The following is an 18,735-nucleotide window of genomic DNA, read 5'->3' on the forward strand; positions in this document are numbered from 1 at the left end:
CTTCTTGTAAAGCCACACACAGTAAACAAGACAGTATAATATTGGCAGAAGTAGGCCAGAAGGAACAAAAAAAAAAAAAGAGTGCTTCCAAACAGATTCCTATAATATGCAGACTTGATGTGTAAGGACAGATTTAGTACTGTGTCAAAATGGAGAGGAGATGGTGTGTCATTTTAAGACCTGTGGTAGGGGCTGAAGAGATGGCTCAACTGTTAAAAGCACTGACTGCTCTTTCAGAGGGCCCGAGTTCCATTTCCAGCACCAAATGTGATTAAGAACTGCCCTTAACTCCAGTTCCAAGTGGGAAATCAAGCACCCTCTTCTGACCTCCATGTGTGCCGTAATTCATGGGACACTGACACACAGGCAAAACCCCCATACACATAGGATTAAAAACAAATAAACCTCAAAAAATTGGCAGGCAGTTGTGGGCCACCATGTGGCTTCTGGGAAGTGAATCTGAGTCCTCTGAAAGAGTAGCCAGTCCTCTTTCAAAGAAAGGAAGGTTGATTTTCATTATCTTCTGATTTGATTTCAACGGGAGTTCCTTACGGACAACGGTGCATTAGAGGTCAAGGAAACATGCCTAGCCCCCTTCTTAACTCTTGCTTTGGGGGGGGGGAGAAAGAAGAGAAATATCCTCTCTCACTTCATTTCTAAAAATTTTTATTTTAGTTTTTTTCATATAATGTATTTTGATCATATTCTTTTCCATCCACCAACTCTTCTCACAACTGTCTGTAACTCCAGTCCCAGGGGATTCTCCGCCCTCTTCTGGCCTCTGTGGACATTGCATGCACGTGGTGCATAGACATACATGCAGGCAAAGCACCCATATGCATAAAAATAATAAATAAGGAAATAAATAAAGCATTCTAAGAATTAAAAAAAAAAACATCGCTTACTTCTTTCCTTTGTAAATGTAGTTAGCAAGTGATTTTAGTGATCCGAGACCTTTTTTTCTCTTGGTCAACATAGTAGATGTTTATTGGCATTGTTGATCCTTTCAAAGAACAAGGTTATGATTTTGCTTATATTCTCTACTTTTATTGTAATTTATTCATTTCATTCTTCTCATTTTAATTCTTTACCTCTTGCTTGCTTAATGTTTAGTTTGCTCTATTTTTCTAGCTTCCTCACTACAAAGCTTAATTTAATAACTTGTGGCCATTCTGCCTCCTGGCTTCCTGTCCAAATGAGTCTGAGCACTGTGCCCAGGCTAGTATCAAACTCTTGAACTCAAGTGAGTCTTTCACCTGTGCCTTCCAAGTGTTGGTACTACAGGCAAGTGCCAACAACACAGATTCTTCTCCCTCCCTTCCTCCTCATCTTCCTCCTCCTCCCCCTTCTCTTCCCTTCCTTTTTCTTCTTTTACATGGTGGGTACTGAGCCTAGGGCCTCATGCATGGTGGGCGAGGGTCCTTTCCTCACTTGTAAATATAGGTGTTTACAATTAGAAGTTTCTCTACCTTTTTGTGCTGGCTGTATCTTGTAAGTTTTGATATACCAAGCCTTCATTTTCATTCATCTGAAGTTATGCTCTAGTTTCCCTTATAATTTACTCGTAGATTAATAAATAAGTTTGTTAATTTTCATTTATTCCTGAATTTCTGAAATTTTGTTGTCAACCTCTAACTTCGTTATACTGTGTTTGTAGAGCGATTGAATTTTTTATATTATTTCTAACATCCTAAGTGTACTGTTACTTAGTTTTTAGACTAGCATATAATTTACTTACCTCAAGAGAACATTCTGTGTTCACTTGAGAAGAATATGGGTTTTGTTGCTGTAGGAAAGAATGTTCTACACATAACTGTTAAAGCTGTTCAATTTCTATTACTGGTCAAGTCCTCCATTTTCTTGTGTATTCATTCCCAAGAATAGGATATTTAGTTGATTTGCCTATTTTTTCCATTTAGTTGTCTAACTTTGCCTTATGCATTTTAGTGACTTTTGTTAAGTGAAAATATATTTGATGTTATGTTTTTTAAGATGGGTTAAACTTTTTTTACATTTTAGAGAATATTTAATTGAAAAAACTCATAATTATTTAGTACAATGATTTTTTAAATTTATTTATTAAATTTAATTTTACATATCAGCCACAGATTCCCTTGTTCTCCCCCCTCCCACCCCAACCCCCAATATATTCCCACTTTTTTATTGTTTAAAATTAATTAATTTATTTATTTTTCTATCATCATCTTGATAGAGTATGTATTCTTATATTAATAATGAGATGTTTCATTGAGGCTTGCTCAGTAGTTGAGTAAAACCAAAATTTATTATAAGCCACAGTCGTCCTAGGAACCTCCATGCTATATATATAGCCTCCATGGTTCTATGGGTTGTGGTCTGATTGTTCTTTATTTTATATCTAGAATCCACTTATGAGTGAGTACATACCATGACTGTCTTTCTGGGTTTGGATCACTCAGGATGATTTTTCTAGTTCCATCCATTTGCCTACAAATCTCATGCTTTCATTGTTTTTCTCTGCTGAGTAGTACTCCATTGTGTATATGTACTACATCTTTTTCATCCATTCTTCCGTTGACGGGCATCTAAGTTGTTTCCAGGTTCTGGCTATTACAAATAGTGCTGCTATGAACATAGCTGAGCATGTATCTTTATGGTATGAATCAGCATTCCTTAGGTATATGCCCAAGAGTGGGATGGCTGGGTCTTGAGGTAGTTCGATTCCTAATTTTCTGAGAAACTGCCATACTGATTTCCACAGTGGTTGTAGTACAATGATTTTTAAACATGTTACAAGAAAATACAAATTCCTGCATGTCAAAAAAATTTCAGATCAGTATCAAAAGACAAACTTAAAAAAATGTTATTTCCAGTGTTTTCAAACATACATTTCTTTGGTCATTGATCCACTGAAACTGGAGTTACAGACAGATGTGAGCCACCATGTAGATGCTGGGAATCGAACCCAAGTCCTCTGGAAAAGTAGCCAGTGTTCTTTATCACTGAGCCATCTCTCCAGTCTCCTCCCCTTCCCCCCTAAAGTTAATAGATAAAGCATACATGAAACAAAGCACAAGGCTGACAACCAACAGAGAAATTGGCTATTAATAGAACCAGGAAATGTGATTGTCTTAGTTAGGGTATCTATTGCTGTGAAAAGACACCATGACCATGGCAACTCTTATAAAGAAAACATTTAATTGGGGCTGGCTTACAGTTTCAGAAGTTTAGTCCATTAGCATCATGGCAGGACATGACAGCATGCAGGCAGACTTGGTGCTGGAGAAGGAGCTGAGAGTGGAGAAGGAGCTACATCTTGATCCCACAAGCAACAGGAAACAAACTGTCTCACTGGATGTGGCTTAAGCATATATGAGACTTCAATGCCTGCTCCTATAGTGACACACTTTCTCCAACAAAGCCACACCTGCTCCAACAAGGCCACACTTCCTAATAATATCACTCCCTTTGCGGGCCATTTTCTTTCAAACCACCACAGTCATCATAATGAAAATTCTAACAGCTATTGGATCTATGAAAAAAGTTCAATACTTAACAATGAATAAAAGTAAAATATTTGCTATCAGGCTGATGAAAACACCAAGTATCTAAATTTCTTTAGAAGTAACTTGACAAAGTCTAGAGAAATTTTATTGCTATTTTTGATTCAGCAATTTCACTTCTCAGTATCTACTGTTAATTGGAAATAAATAAACCAGAATGGAATATGCAAGAAGAAACAATATGTCATATTATCAATTGTGTGTGTGCTTGTATGTGTGTGTAAAGAATATGTCCATTTGGTAGCAAATGCACAGGTTGTCCACAAAGAAATTCCAAACAAGGTGGTTTTAGTAGTTGCCTTTTGGAAGCGGGCCTGACTGGAAAAGGAAGGAGACTTTGTATCCTCTTTGTACCTTTTGAAGCTTTTCCTTCTGCAGATGCCATCTATTTTAAAAAAGAAAAAAAAAGGAATAATGAAATAAGCTACATCCAGGGTTTGTGTTCCACTAAATAGTTCTAATATATCAAATACAACCAAATAGTCTCATCAAATACAAGTAAGTCGTGAAACATCGTAATTCATAAATAATAGCCAACAGCTATTAAAATGCTTCACATTCTATATTATCCAGAGAAACTTCCACTATTAAGCTGTCAGAGATCTGCAACAATAAAGTCTTAGTAGTAATCATTTTTGAAAATATGTATAGTTCTGTAATCATTGGTCTTAAGATAAAATGAATATTATACTACCTCGACTTACAGTCCCTCTTCTTTGCCAACTGAGCTATCAATTGAAGCTTATATTATATATATTTAAAAGTAAGTAAAATTAGCGATTACAAATGTTGCTTCTGTTTAATATGCATCAGTGTATTTATACATACTCCAAGAGCCCTGTTTTATTATTGACCACTGCTACTAGAGAATAGTGAGTTTTAAGCCACTAATGGATTGTATTTTCATATTTTCTCGATTCTTTTGGCTACTCTTGATGTCATGTAAGGTGCCATAACGTTTGAATAATTTTGTCCTACACTTTGTTTCCAGGTGATAACTGCTCTTTATTGTATTGGTGGACAGAAGCAGACACTTTGGGGTAGTTTATAATAGAATGAAGCTTCTGGTCCATAGAATAAGTAGTTTCTGGAAATTCTGTTGCAATATATGTTAGTTCATCCACACCTGAGGAAAGATCAGGAGGTTGAGGCCCCACCGGAGCACCATCATAGTAGGCTATGGACTTCCACTGCCAACTCACAACATGTAGGTAGAAGCATTTACATTGAATCCATAGGATTTGCGCAGACTCCAAGGCAGACAGAAGTTTTTGTATGTATGTTCTTTTGCAGATGGTTCTAATGACAGTGGCAACAAAAAATATCCACTCCTGGCCTGAGGCAGAGAAATCCCAGTAATAATATCAAACATAGTAGAGTGAATATCCCCAAGAGAAACCACATTTGGTACTTGTAGGTTGGCCTTAATTCCTAGTCCCACCATCAAAAGTGGATCATGGGCACAAGCTTCATACATACTCATTTTATAAAACTGACAGTGTTCCTCCACCATCTCCATATATATAACAATAGTTTTCCTGAAGAAGAAAACTTGTGAAGAGCCAAAATAATTTCAGCTACCATGGCATCTTTCTCAACACAGATAGTGTAACAAAAAACTCTAATGGTCTTAATTTCCTTTTCGGTAAACTTCCCAGTGAAGCTTTTTGTATAGGAAGAATAATAATCCACAGGGTGCATTTCTGACAAAGGCAAGCACTTTGGGATTTAATGACACCACAAGCTACTTTTTCAAGCCAATAAAGAGGTTGTGTGAAATGTTGAAGAGCCAAAATTTTCTCCTGAAGACGGTGAAGGGTAAGGGTGTGGTAAATTCAACCCCATGTAAAGGGCAAATGGTTTAGTGTAGTTAATTGCATCCTGTCTTAGCCAATTGACCACTTTGTAGGTATTCTGCCAGTTCCCTTCCATCACGCCCTTTTATTTTTATTAGAGATGAGATTAACTAACCAAAGGCCTGCCTTCTGGTCTGAGCAAGACTGCAACGTCTCTTGTCCGTGCTCCTGCACACTCACTAATGGAGTGATGACCTGAAGTACAGTCTAGTTTCCCAAATGTATGTATCTGACGGCCATGCTTGTCCATAATGTCATCCATGTTGTACAGTTCAGATGGGGATTCTGTAGAGCCCACTCCACACTGCTGGGTGTAATGGGCACCAGATAGGAGTTTGCATAGGTATTCAGAAAGGAGGTGCTGTGTACTTTCATGAAGTTGATGAAAGGGAGTTTTACTACGTGACTCCCTGGTTGAAATGTTAACATTCCATCAAAGAAGTCAGTGGCAACCAGCTCCATGTTAGGTGCCTTGGCCACTCTCATGCTCTGCTCCTGTGCCCTTGAGCAGTTGCCCTAAGCACAAAGGCTCGCAGCAACAGCATAGAAGACAGAGGTATCCAGAGGCAGTCACTGGACCTGCCTCTTCTGAACTGCTGTTCAAGGGCGAGGAGGACTAGGACCCTGAACTTTCAATTTGGTTTCCATATACTACAGTGGGGTTGAACTTTTCTCATTACAAAATGTGTCTTCTATGTTCTAGTAATTTTTTTCTTAAAATGTACCTTGTTCTGCTTTCTTTAAAAATATTTTATTTATTGTGTAATAATTTTATACATGTGTGTAATATATTCTGCTCATAAACATCCCTATTTCCCTCTTTTATCTCACTCCCACTCTCTCTGGACCCCCCTTCTTCCCAGCATGTCCCTTTCCTATTTCCATGTTTTCCTAGCTTTCTTGTGGTTGCTTTTTTCATATCTTCTCCCTCTCTTTTATTTTCAATGTATTTTATAATTTTGAATCTAAACTGTTTTTAAAGTAGTGTATATTGGATATGTCTTTTAATCCATTCTTGGAACCGCTGCCCGTTAGATAGCTCATTTAATACCATCTATGTCATTGTTTTGGAGATAAGCCTGAAGTCCAAGCTGTCCTACTTTAGCCTCCCAAGTGCTAGGATTCCAGGCATGTGCCACCACACCCAGCTTCAATATCATTACTGGTATACTTGCATTTATGCCCATCTGTTTCTTGTTTTCTATATGTATCATGTCTGTTTCCTTGGTTCCTGTATTATTCCTTTACTGATATTTTTATATTAAGTAGATTTTAAATGCAAATTTTTAATTTTTAAAATTTATTTATACTTTTATTTTCTTAGTGCTACTATAGACTTAGCATATATCAACTTTCAGATGTCTATTAAATTGTTTACAGTGAAATATAGATGATAGTCCTATATTGAACAATGTCTCCTATGACTATGGATACAAAAATGTTATACCAACAATTATCTTTTTGTACAGTATGAAAAGGTTACATACTGTATGATTCTAATTATATAACATTGTTGAAAAGGTAAAACTGGGTACTATAAAAATGTCAGTGGTTGCCAAGTGTTAGTAAAAAAGAATGAATGAACCATAGAATACAGAGGATTTGGAGAACTATGAAACTATTGTGAATGATGCTGTAATAATTGACATGTGTCATTATACATTTGCCACACAGAGTAAATCCTAATGTAAACTATGGGCTTTGGGTGATAGCTATGTGGGCTTATCAGTTGGACTAAGTGCACTACTCTGATGGAGGATATTGATAATGGGAGAAGATATGGAAGGAGGCAGGGAGTGTTTAAGAGTTATATTTATGCTCCATTTTGTTGTGACCCAAAACTGCTCTAAATAACGCCAGTTAAAATGTATTGTTATCAGGCCTGGAGGTGCAGCTCAGTAGCAGAACTTTGGCATGGTATGTGTGTGACCCTGAGTTTCATCCCCAGACTGTAAAGAAGATTGTTATGTGTGTTTCTTTCACATTTTTAATTGGATGAATGCCTGAGAAGTTACTGTAGCTACAGTACTTTAAGGTTCTTTTCTTTTATTTTGACACAGAATCTGTCTTTGTAGCCCTAGATTCCTGGAACTTGCTATTTAGACCAGGTTGGCCTTGAAATCATAGAGATCTGCCTGTCTCTACCTTCCAAGTGCTGAGAGATTAAAGGCCTGCATCATCATGCCTGGCCAGGTTCTTTTATTTTTCATAGATGTTGGTAGTTCAATTTGAACCCAGCTATGTATACTGAGATGTCTCCATCTGAATTCATGTCCTTTCCAAGTCTGTCTTTCTCCATTATACTCTCCTTATCTAGAATCAAGTTAGGAAGTATTGACTTCCCAAATGCTCTTAATTCGAATCCCAACAAATGAGCAGTAAGACTGAGTAAGCAGGCTAATATTGACAGTTGTCATCGCTTTCTTCCTTTTCCCTACCTGTAAAGGTCCCTTGGCTGCCATATTTGAAGGCTCCTTCAGATCCTGATCTTGCTAAAGAGTGAGCTTCTCCCCTTGACCCCCAAACTTACAAAAGCTGGAAGGTGAGTGCCCCTCTCCCACCCCTTGCTAGAAGTCAACAAGCACCTGCCTCCTACTCATCTCCCAGGATGAAGTGTGGAAGAAGTTTTGACATCACACTTGGAAAGGTTCCTGAAGCGGGATCAAAGGGATTAGACCAAGAAAGAAGACAAGCTAATGATTAAAGTGAGAGTTGGGGATACTGTTTCTTTGCTACTATTCCTAGCAGTACTGTACTAGCATGTGATTGGCCCAATTTAACACTTGAATTTCTATCTGTGAAAACAGGGAAACCAATCTGTCTGGGCTCACAAATTACTTGGGGGAAAGTGTTTCTGTTGATACCATAAGGGTGACTGACCAAAGAAGTCTGGGAATTTTTATAAATAAAATAACCATGATTCTGCTTGTAAACACCATGCCATTCCACAGCATCATTTCTTTTTTTAGCCAGATTTTTTAAGGAACAGATTGGTTTTTTTTAATCATTGAATAGATACAGGCTTGGGTGGGAATGGGAGGAGCAGAAGTTATAAGGATTTATAAGGTATACTTCTTGCCTTCAAAGCTCTTATACTCTTAGTTGAGAGATAAAGCATTCAATGGGGAGCATGGGTGGTAACAGACTAGTGAATATCCTAACAATTCATAGTGTATGGTCCTTTCTATCAGGAGGGAGGCTGAGTTTTTATGAGAGGAAGTTTTGTGTGGCTAATAAACTGTGAAAAATGAGGACACTAGCCAGACATGGTAGCATGTGCCTATAAAGCACATGAGAGGCTAAGGAAGAATGATTATGAGTTCAAGGCCAGCTTGGGCTACATAAAATCCATTTTTTTAAAAAAAAAATGAGAATACTGTATATGTTCCTTAAGAATGAAAGACAAAATATTTTATGTCATTTTCTCTTAAAGAATGGCTTTATCCCTTTGATATGTTGTTGCTTTCTTTTAACAAATGGCTCTACTAAGCCAGGTGTGGTAACACAGGCCTGAAATCCCAGCACTTGGAAGAGACCAGCCTGAGCTACACAGTGAGATCCTGTCAAAGGAAGTAATGGCAGAAGGGAGAAAGAGAAGGAAAGAAAGACAGACAGACAAATAGAGAAAGAATGGCTCCTCCAAAGCCTGCTTGGATCTGTCCTTTAAAGATATTAGCAGATTCTAGAAGCCTATTTCCTTGACCTTCATTTCTATCACCAGTGTTGCTGCCTGTGTTAGAAAGAAATCGGACTCCACTCCTTGGACAGCATGCTCCATCTCAGCTGCCCTACAAGTTTAGACTGACCTTTCATCTAGTTAAGGGCCAGGAGTGAAGTTTGACTCCATCAAGGAAAAGTGGTGAGAGATGTGCCCCTATATGGATGTGACCTTAGGCATGGTGAGGCAGTACATATCTAATTGGGAAAATAGGGGCAGTCTTCTAGTCTAAATGTTCTGCTTTCCTGATGAACAGTAGTTTCATGTGATTTCTTTATTTGTCCCCCAAACAAAAGAGCCAATATCATGGGAGTGGTGATTACATCTTTTCCATTCTCTACATCTAGTAGCACTATCTGATACATTGTGTTATATTAACCATTTAGTTTATTGATGGATGGGTTCATTACTTAACAAATTAATTAATCTAGACTTCCAGCCTGACAGGGCGTAGATGAAAAGTAGCAAATAAGTGAAGAAAGACGGTGAAAATAAACTGAGGTCTTTGTTGGGAGTCAGGGAATGACTACAAGAACAGAATGAGAAATGTGGACTAACAGAACCTTGTAGTAATTGTACTGAGAAAGTGAGGGTGGGGATAAAAACCAACAACTGTTGAGCATCCTCTGGGTGCCTAGTACTTTAATGTGTATGAATCATTTCATCTTCACAATTCCAGAGATGATTGCTATTATGATGCACGCTTAAGAGATGAGAAAGAATTGAGACTCAAGAGATTAATGAACTTGCTCATGCTGAGTCTCATATGAACATCTTCCACTGGTTTTGTGTGCTTCTGAACTTCCTCTGAGAAGGCATACTGGTTGACGTTGTTCCAGTCCACCTTGTCTATGCAATAGCTTTAGAAGATAAGCCTATCTCTGGAACAAGTAAAAGTCAGGTGTGGTTACTGGCCCTCACGAAAGATTTCTATTTATTAAGCTCAGTGCTGCTTTCCTGTAACACAACATTCAGTGTGTGTTCAGGCCAGACAGTGATGGTGCACACATTTAATCCCAGCACTCAGGAGGCAGAGGCAGGCAGATCTCTGTGAGTTCAAGGTCATCCTGGTCTGCAGAGTGAGTTCTAGGACAGCCAGCTACACAGAGAATCCCTGTCTTGAAAAACAAAACAAAAAACAACTATAAAAAAAAATCCAGTGTGTTCAGGTATTTGCTCTTTGAGTAACTGAGATAGGACTTGGGGGAAGAGATATTAATCTAAGAAAATATTTATTTTCTAGCCAGTGCTGTTGCTGTGAAAAAGAGTCCCTTATCTCTCAGGATATTAAGTCAGGAGTTTCCTGTCTTCTGCCAGCATCTAGGAAAATGTGACAAATTACCTTGTTACCATGCGAGTCATATTAAAAAAAAAAAAAAAAGCTCAATATCTTCACAGCTCTTCTCTGTTGCAGATGAAATGTATAAGAATCACACCCAGCTCCTCTTCAGGCTGAGGAGCTGGTGAGTTGGAATTGAAGCCTCTTAAAACGGCAGATGATTTGGACTTCGAGACAGGAGATGCAGGGGCCTCAGCCACCTTCCCAATGCAGTGCTCAGCATTACGTAAGAATGGTTTTGTGGTGCTCAAAGGCCGGCCATGTAAGATCCTCGAGATGTCTACTCCGAAGACTGGCAAGCATGGTCCACCTGGTTGGTATTGACATTTTTACTGGGAAGAAATATGAAGATATCTGCCCGTTGACTCATAATATGAATGTCCCCAACATTAAAAGGAATGATTTCCAGCTGATTTGGCATCCAGGATGGGTACCTATCCCTGCTCCAGGACAGTGGGGAGGTACGAGAGGACCTTCGTCTGCCTGCGGGAGGCCTTGGCAAGGAGACTGAGCAGAAGCATGACTGTGGAGAAGAGATCCTGGTCACGGTGCTGTCTGCCATGACAGAGGAGGAGGCAGCTGTTGCAATCAAGGCCATGGCAAAATAACTGCCCTCAAGGTGGCGGTGGTGGCGGCAGCGATCCTGGAGCCTACAGAGGCCCCTCCCCCAGCTGGGTTCCGCTCTGGCTGGGCCCTTGGCTGGACTCCTATACAATTCATTTGACGTTTTATTTTGATTTTCCTCACCCCTTCAAACTGTCCGGGAGACCCTGCCCTTCACCTAGCTCCCTTGGCCAGGAATGAGGGAGCCATGGCCTTGGTGAAGCTACTACCTGCCTCTTCCCTCAAGCCCTGGTGGGGGAAAGGGAATTGGGTATTGCTTGTGGTTTAGGTCCCCCACGTCTCCTTTTTTTCTTTTTAATTCAATTTGGAATCAGAAAGCTGTGGATTCTGGCAAATGGTCTTGTGCCCTTTATCTCACTTTCCCTTGTCTGGTCACCTGTTCTCCATAGTCCTTCACCCTCAAGCACCACTTGTACAGACTGGGGACCAGCCCCCTACCCTGCCTGTATCTCTTCCACAAGCCCCTTTAGCGGTGGTGAGAAGGGCAGGGGAGAAGCAGACATGATCCCTCCTCGGGCATCTGGGAGGGCCTTGCCCCCATGGGCTTCACCCTTTCCTGACACATTTGTTAAAAATCAAACCTGAATAAAACTACAAGTTTAATATGAAAAAAAAAAAAAGAATCACACCCAGAGCCCTTTAGCTCTGGAATTCACATACTTTCCCCAGGGTGGTGTTGCTTCGGGAGTTATTGGCATTGCATTTGATGGCATTCTAGACCTGACCTCAGTTTTCAAGTTTGCGGAATGGGTGGTCCATTGAAAACAAACAGAGTAAGTTTAAATGATCTGATTGGTTCTCCTCCTATCTTCTAGGTTAGTGTGAATATTCTTCCTGTTTTCTTAGCCATGCTCTTTTTCCAGGACTATGGTTCTCATAAGAGTCAGGATTTCACCAGGTAAAGTTATATGAATGGAAAGAATCCCCAGAGGAGAAAACTGAAATACCTTAGACACTTCATAAATAAAGAGCTAGTTTTAGCTGTTTGAGGAATTCTGGCTAAACCCTACATTGAAAACAGTAGGCTTTGTTCATCTGTCCTGGGCCACCTGAGTGGTAGGATCTCAAGACTGCATTTCCCCACTGATTTCTAACCCTTAGATTAGTCGGGTAAAGGAGTTCCAGTAGCTATTTCTAATCTCAGGGGCCCCAAGCAGACCTATTGTTCATTTAGGTCTTTTCCGCTCATTGTTTACAGACTCTTTTTATGTCCAGTGACGTTGAGGTGGCAGACAGTCTATTCTCTTTGTTCACTAGAGCTGGAAAAACAGCTGCCATCCTGGGGCTGGAGAGAGGAAACAGGAGGCCGTGGAGAAATGAGGCCATTTTCATTTATCATGTTCCCAAAGGACTGTTCCACCAGAAGGCCTGATGATTTGTTTAGGATTTTCATCAAAATGATTGCATGCCACCCTCACAACAGCCTCTGAGGACACCGAGGCCTGAAGAGATTAAGTGACTGGGCCAACATTACAGTGCAGTGACAGCAGCCCTGTGCTAGGATTCCTTTCCCTACCCTGGATGGTGGCAAGTTCCGATAAGAGCCTCAGGACAAAGACACTGATTCTGACAGATTATGGCCATGCTTTCTAGAAGTCAGAAATGCAGGGACAAAGAGCAAGATAAATAAATCACTTCTATGCTGTGCCATGATTCCTTCTAGAAAGATGGGGTAGAAGGAACATTTGGGTAGTTAAAGGACTGGAGTACTGCAAAAATGTGGGGATTAGAGAATTTCCCCTGACCTTCACGATTCTCTCCTTGAGCTCCTCCATCAGCTAATACACTGCATCCAAAGAGGACAACTGAGTCATTGGGGACATGGATTCTCCACCCTGGGCTCTAGAGGTTGAAGCCAGAGATGTGGGAAAAAGAAGTTCTGAAAGGGAATAAGGATTCCTCTACCTTAAACTAAGCATGAAAGGTAGACCCTTGAGTTATAAGCATCTACACCAGTGTTTCTCAACCTTCCTAATGCTGCGACCCTTTAACACAGTTCCTCATTTTGTGGTGATCTCCAACCATAAAATTATTTTGTTGCTACATCATAACTGTATTTTTGCTACTGTTATGAATAATAATGTAAATATCTGTTATGCAGGATATCTAATATGCAACCCCTATGAAAGGGTCGATTGACCCCTCCAAAGGGTTGTGACCCACAGGTTAAGAACAGCTGATCTGCACAGTGTGAGGGTCTTGAGCAAATTGACAAGTTGACTCCAGATTCATTTTCTTAATTTGTGTGCCTGATTGAAGATGCAAGAGAAAGTAAAATAGCTTATTTCTGGCCTGCCAACTCCTCTGGTGGGCAGCAACATGCCATAGAAATACCTTTTGTTCATGGTCTGAGAATTAAGAATTCTGTAAGGGCAGGGTATTTAGCTCTATGGTAGAGTGCTTACCTAGCAAACACAATTCCCCAGGTTTGATTCCCAATACACACACACACACACACACACACACACACACACACACACACGCACACGCACAAAGAGAGAGAGAAGAGAGAGAGAGAGAGAGAGAGAGAGAGAGAGAGAGAGAGAGAGAGAGAGAACAGCACAAAAGTACAAAAACAACAGGAAACTAGGAATTCTTTAAGGACTGGAATTTCATCAAGGGTGCATTAATTTAATACTTCCATCATAGGTAAGAGAGGTTCTCTTAGGATGCCACGAGAAAAAATGGTTATGGGGAGCATGCACATATCTTAGGAAGCCACCAGAGATCCCAAACTATCTCTAGGCAGCATTATGCTGTTTTCCACATATGTGGGTGTCAGGCAAGTACTCTACCAACTGAGATATACTCCCAGCCCCTCTTTTCCCATATGTAATTTTTGTGCTTCCCTCTTATTTTTTGTTCTCACTACTGACTAGAAAACTCACAGTAGATAGAAATAATTCCACAGGATATTACTCTTGTTCTCTCAGCTTGCTGCTATCTGTCCAATTGGGTAGGGTCTTCTGTGTACCTTTATTTGTTATCAAATTGTGTGGCTCATTCATGACATAGCCAAATTCTATAGCCAAATATATGTGTGTGTATATTTTCTGTATGTATCTATAAGAGAAAGCATATATGCAAATGTTGTCATGTTAACAATTTATAGATAAAGGGCACACTGGTGTTTATCACCATTTGCTTTTGGTTTTCTTTGTTGTTGTTTCCCAAGAAAAGGTTTCTCCGTGTAACAGCCCTGGCTGTCCTGGAACTCACTCTTCCTATCTCTAGGAAGTTCCTCCCCAACTCCACTGCCATTTTATGTTCAGTGGGGAAAAGTCTATTCTATCCCTAGAGACTAACTAAGATCATATATACCTGCCTTCATGAAGCATTTTTTGATTGCATGTCTCCTTAACTCTAATACTCTTCAGTTAAGAGAGGTGAAGAATACTAGGAGTATATAAAGTGGAATATAGGGATCTATTGGGATATGAGAAGGTGCATATTAAATGAAGGGGAGAGTTAACATTTAGCCCCAAATGTTTAGTTGGAAAAATATTACAAACTGATAATAACCTTGATAAATACCAACATACCCTTCACATGTAAATTGACAACATCTGATATGTGCATATATGCATTCTCTTATAAACATATATAGATAATACACACATGCATGTATTTGGCTGCAGCATTAGAAATGAATTTACAATTATACCACTTCACAATTAAATACTCCTATTATCTTTTAAGAATAAGAGGATTCTATCCTCTCTCATATCCAAATATGATAACTATTTTAATAGAATAGAATAACATCAAATCAATGTTCTAAAATTGCCCCCAAAATATCCTAGTGGTTTGTGTTAACAGGATTCAATCAAGAACTACGGGTTTCATTTTGTTGTCTTTTTAAGACTTCTTTTATCTGAGTTCTCAAAGAGTACTTCTGGTTTTTTCACCTTTTATTAATATAATACTTTTGGAGAGCCCAGAAAAAAGTGTCTCATAAACCATCTGAATTTTTCTGATGTTTTCCTCATGACCACATTCAGATTGAATATTTGGAGCAAGTATTCCACAGAATTAATATTATTTGATATCCCGCTTCTGCTGGTTAATTTTATGTCAACTTGAGGCTAGAGTCATCTGAAAGCAGGGAGCCTTAATTAAGTAAACGCCTCCATAAGTTTGGGTGGAGAACATTTTTTCTAAATTAGTGATTGATGGGGGAGTGCCCAGCCAGTTGTGGGTGGTGCCATGACTGGGTTAGTGGTCCTGGGTTCTATAATAAAGCAGGTTGAGCAAGCCATGGGGAGCAAACCAGTAAGCAGCACCCCTCCATGGCCTCTGCATCAGCTCCTGCCTCCAGGTTCCTGCCCTGTTTGAGTTCTTGTCCTAACTTCCTTTGATGATGAACAGCAATGTGGAAGTGTAAGCCAAATAAACCCTTTCCTCCCCAACTAGCTTTTGGTCATGGTGTTTCATGTCAGCAATAGTAATCCTAACTAGGACACAACTACATCAGTTAGAGATTCATATGTTATTAACAATGACCCTATTATTAGCTGCAGTAAATTTGATGATTCAGCTAAAATGTATGTTTTCTGAAATTCTTCATTGTAATGTTGCATTTTTTCTTTGAAAATAATAAGTAATCTTTGAGGTAATACTTAGAGACTAAAGTGACTATCAGGTTTGCCCTGAAAAAAATTCACCAGTCGTTTTAGAATCTATAGATTCAATGGCTGTATTGATAAAAACAGAAAAGAACCCTAATAAATCACATGTTCTTTGAGGTAGTTACCAACTGCAGCCACACAAAGTATGAGATTATGGCACCCACTATTCGTTGCAGCACTTGAGAGGCAGAGGCAGGCAGATCTCCATGAGTTATAGGTCTATGAAGAGAGTCCCAGGCCAGCCAGAGCTACATAAGACTTCACTAAAAGATATAATAGTGAACCAAGCCAGGCACTTTATTTAAATTAAATCATTTACCTTTATACCTAGGTCGCATACCTAGGAAAACTGAAAGTCAGAGAGGTGAAGGTCATAGAGTTATTACAAGCAGAAACGAGGCTGGGGAGATGGCACAATGTGTAAGAGTGTTCCCTCTGCAAGCATGAGAACCTAAGTTCAAATCCCCAGCACCCACTTGAAAATCTTGGCATGGCTGCAACTCCAGCATTGAAGAGCAAAGACAGGTGGATCTCAAGATCCAGGCAGCCTAGCTAAACCTCCAACTCAGTGAGAAGCCCTGCCTCAAAGCAATAGGCACACGGCAATAGAGGAGGTCTCTATGTCCTTGTGCATGGGCATGTACACTCACATTCTTGGGTGAATATAATACCTCTCTCTTTTTCTCTCCCCCTCTCCCTCTCCCTCTCCCTCTCTCTCTCTCTCTCTCACATACACACAGATACAGAGAGAGAGAGAGAGAGAGAGAGAGAGAGAGAGAGAGAGAGAGAGAGAGAGAGAGGTGGAAGGGGAGAGAGAACAGAGTGGGGAATGGAGTTAGAGGGAGATAGAAGAAACTGTTCAGGCATAGTGGCACTTGCCAATAATCTTATCACTCAAGAGATAGAGGCAGGAGGATCATGAGTTGCAGGTTAGCCTCAGCTACCTAGCAAGCCCCTCTCCAAAAGGATAAAAAATGTAGCTAAGAGGTAGAGCACTTTATAGCATACATAATGCCCTGGATTTGATACTAGTACTGCAAAAAATAAAAGTGGATACTAGATTAAAACCCAGTTTCAATTCTAGGATCCATGTTTACACAGTACAGTATACTTTTTAATAAATAATTCCACCGACTTGAGAAAACTATTGGCAGTTTCTTTTAAAGAGTTCCAGATTTGCAACATTCCTGAGAGTGAGAAAGCAGGGACACTGAGCTTTTGGCGGGAGGGGGGCTTGGCAGATGATGCCATTGAGAAATCAATTGGCATTCCCGTGGTCTTACAGCAAATGAATAAATGAACACCGATGCTGATGGGGAGACCTTTAGATCTCGCTCAGGAGTTTTACTTTGATTTAAGAGGCTGCTGAGAGCCCCCCTTTGATTTCTGACGATGGCTTGCTGAATCTAGAATGAGTTCATATTGGATGGATGGCACTGCCCTCGATGTGATAAAAATGCAGCTGTTTGATCATAAACAGGCTTGCAGGATTTCATTGGAAAGCCCAGTGTTATCTAACCACCCCTTCTATGTTTGCCATGTCTGATTGGCTCTCCTTAGGCTCACAGCTCTCTCTCCTGCCTGTTGCAGGGGAAATTCTCCTCTTAAGATATAACTACTTCAAGGTGATCTCTCACACTCACCCTACACCATCCATCCTCTGTCATGTGTGCAAAATGGGTGCAGTCCATGGTTTCCCTCTTTGTGTACCAATTTTTGCTTGAGAATGCAAAGAAAAGGAGGCAGTAAAACACACACAACTCATATACATGCATATATACATGCATACATATGTACACACAAAAACACTAAATACATATACACCAACACACACATAAACACAAATACATACAAACTCACACACATATATACACAAATGAGCAACAGCACATCAATACACACAAATATGTAGCAACACACAAACACACATATAACCAATGCATGCACACACACAAATGTATGCAAACACAAACACACATGCACACACAAATATACAGCAACACACAAACATACAAAGGCACACACAAATACATAAATGTATACCAACATACACATATACACACACACCAACAATCCAAAGACTTTTCTGCTCAAAAGGGTCATTTGTAATGTAGGGCTTCCTTGAACATTCAATTTGAGGGCACCCATTTCTTAGGGATAGAGGTGTCAGGAAAGCATGTCTGCACCTGTTGCGAAGTTCTCACTTACTGCTGGACACAGACACAGACACACACATATAGAATATCATCCCAATTTTAGCATATGTACTCTTGAATAAAGTGCATGTGCATATAAAGTAGCATCCAAGTTTAGCATATGTCCTAATAAAGCAGCCAGCATTAGATATAGACACAGAACATTTCAAGCTTAGGTGAGGTCATGCAACAAAGCTCTTCTTCCTACTCCTCAGACCTGACAGTGAATGCTTAGGACACCTCTGTCCTATGACACCAACGTTTGAGCAGCTCCGATAACAAGTTGCTTACTAACCTGCAGAGGGAACTGATCTCTCCGACTAGATTTGTTTAACAAAAATCTTCCAAAAATAAAATCTGTTACCCCTGTAGCTTTTTGCCTTTAGGGGCAACTGCTTTCCTTTGGAGTCGCTCAGAACAAGGGATGTGCTTTCCCACATAGAAACTTAAACTTCTGGCATCGTTTCCCAGCAGGAACTCTGAAATGATTTCTTCCCTGTGTGTTTCTGAAGCCCATTTTCACAGTCAGTGCAGCCCCACCTATATTGCGCCACTCCACCTTGCTCATCAAGCAAGCAAAAGTTGCCGGAAGGCTGGACCACTATGGGTCCACTGCAGCGCCATCATTCTGCTTGCCAAAATCCATTTGAGGCAGCAGGTAAGTACGCAGTTACGGAGGCACATTGGGTTTCTGAGAGGTACCAGGCTAGCTAAGGCAGAAATAGGCTCTAACTTAATAATCTGCTCATCACACACAGTAAGAGACACCCTGACTTATTCAAAGGCACCGTGGGTGGTGCAGAGGATGAATAAGCATGATTCACTGCCACTCT

General features: G+C 40.0%; 2 pseudogenes; one reads left to right on the forward strand and one right to left on the reverse strand.

Moving 5' to 3' along the window:
- Positions 1 to 4,429: 4,429 nt before the first annotated feature.
- Positions 4,430 to 7,860, reverse strand: LOC114709749 (annotated as a pseudogene).
- Positions 7,861 to 8,528: 668 nt separating this feature from the next.
- Positions 8,529 to 11,063, forward strand: LOC114709748 (annotated as a pseudogene).
- Positions 11,064 to 18,735: the final 7,672 nt, after the last annotated feature.

The sequence above is a fragment of the Peromyscus leucopus genome, chromosome X, assembly GCF_004664715.2.
Source record: "Peromyscus leucopus breed LL Stock chromosome X, UCI_PerLeu_2.1, whole genome shotgun sequence".
NCBI lineage: Eukaryota > Metazoa > Chordata > Mammalia > Rodentia > Cricetidae > Peromyscus > Peromyscus leucopus.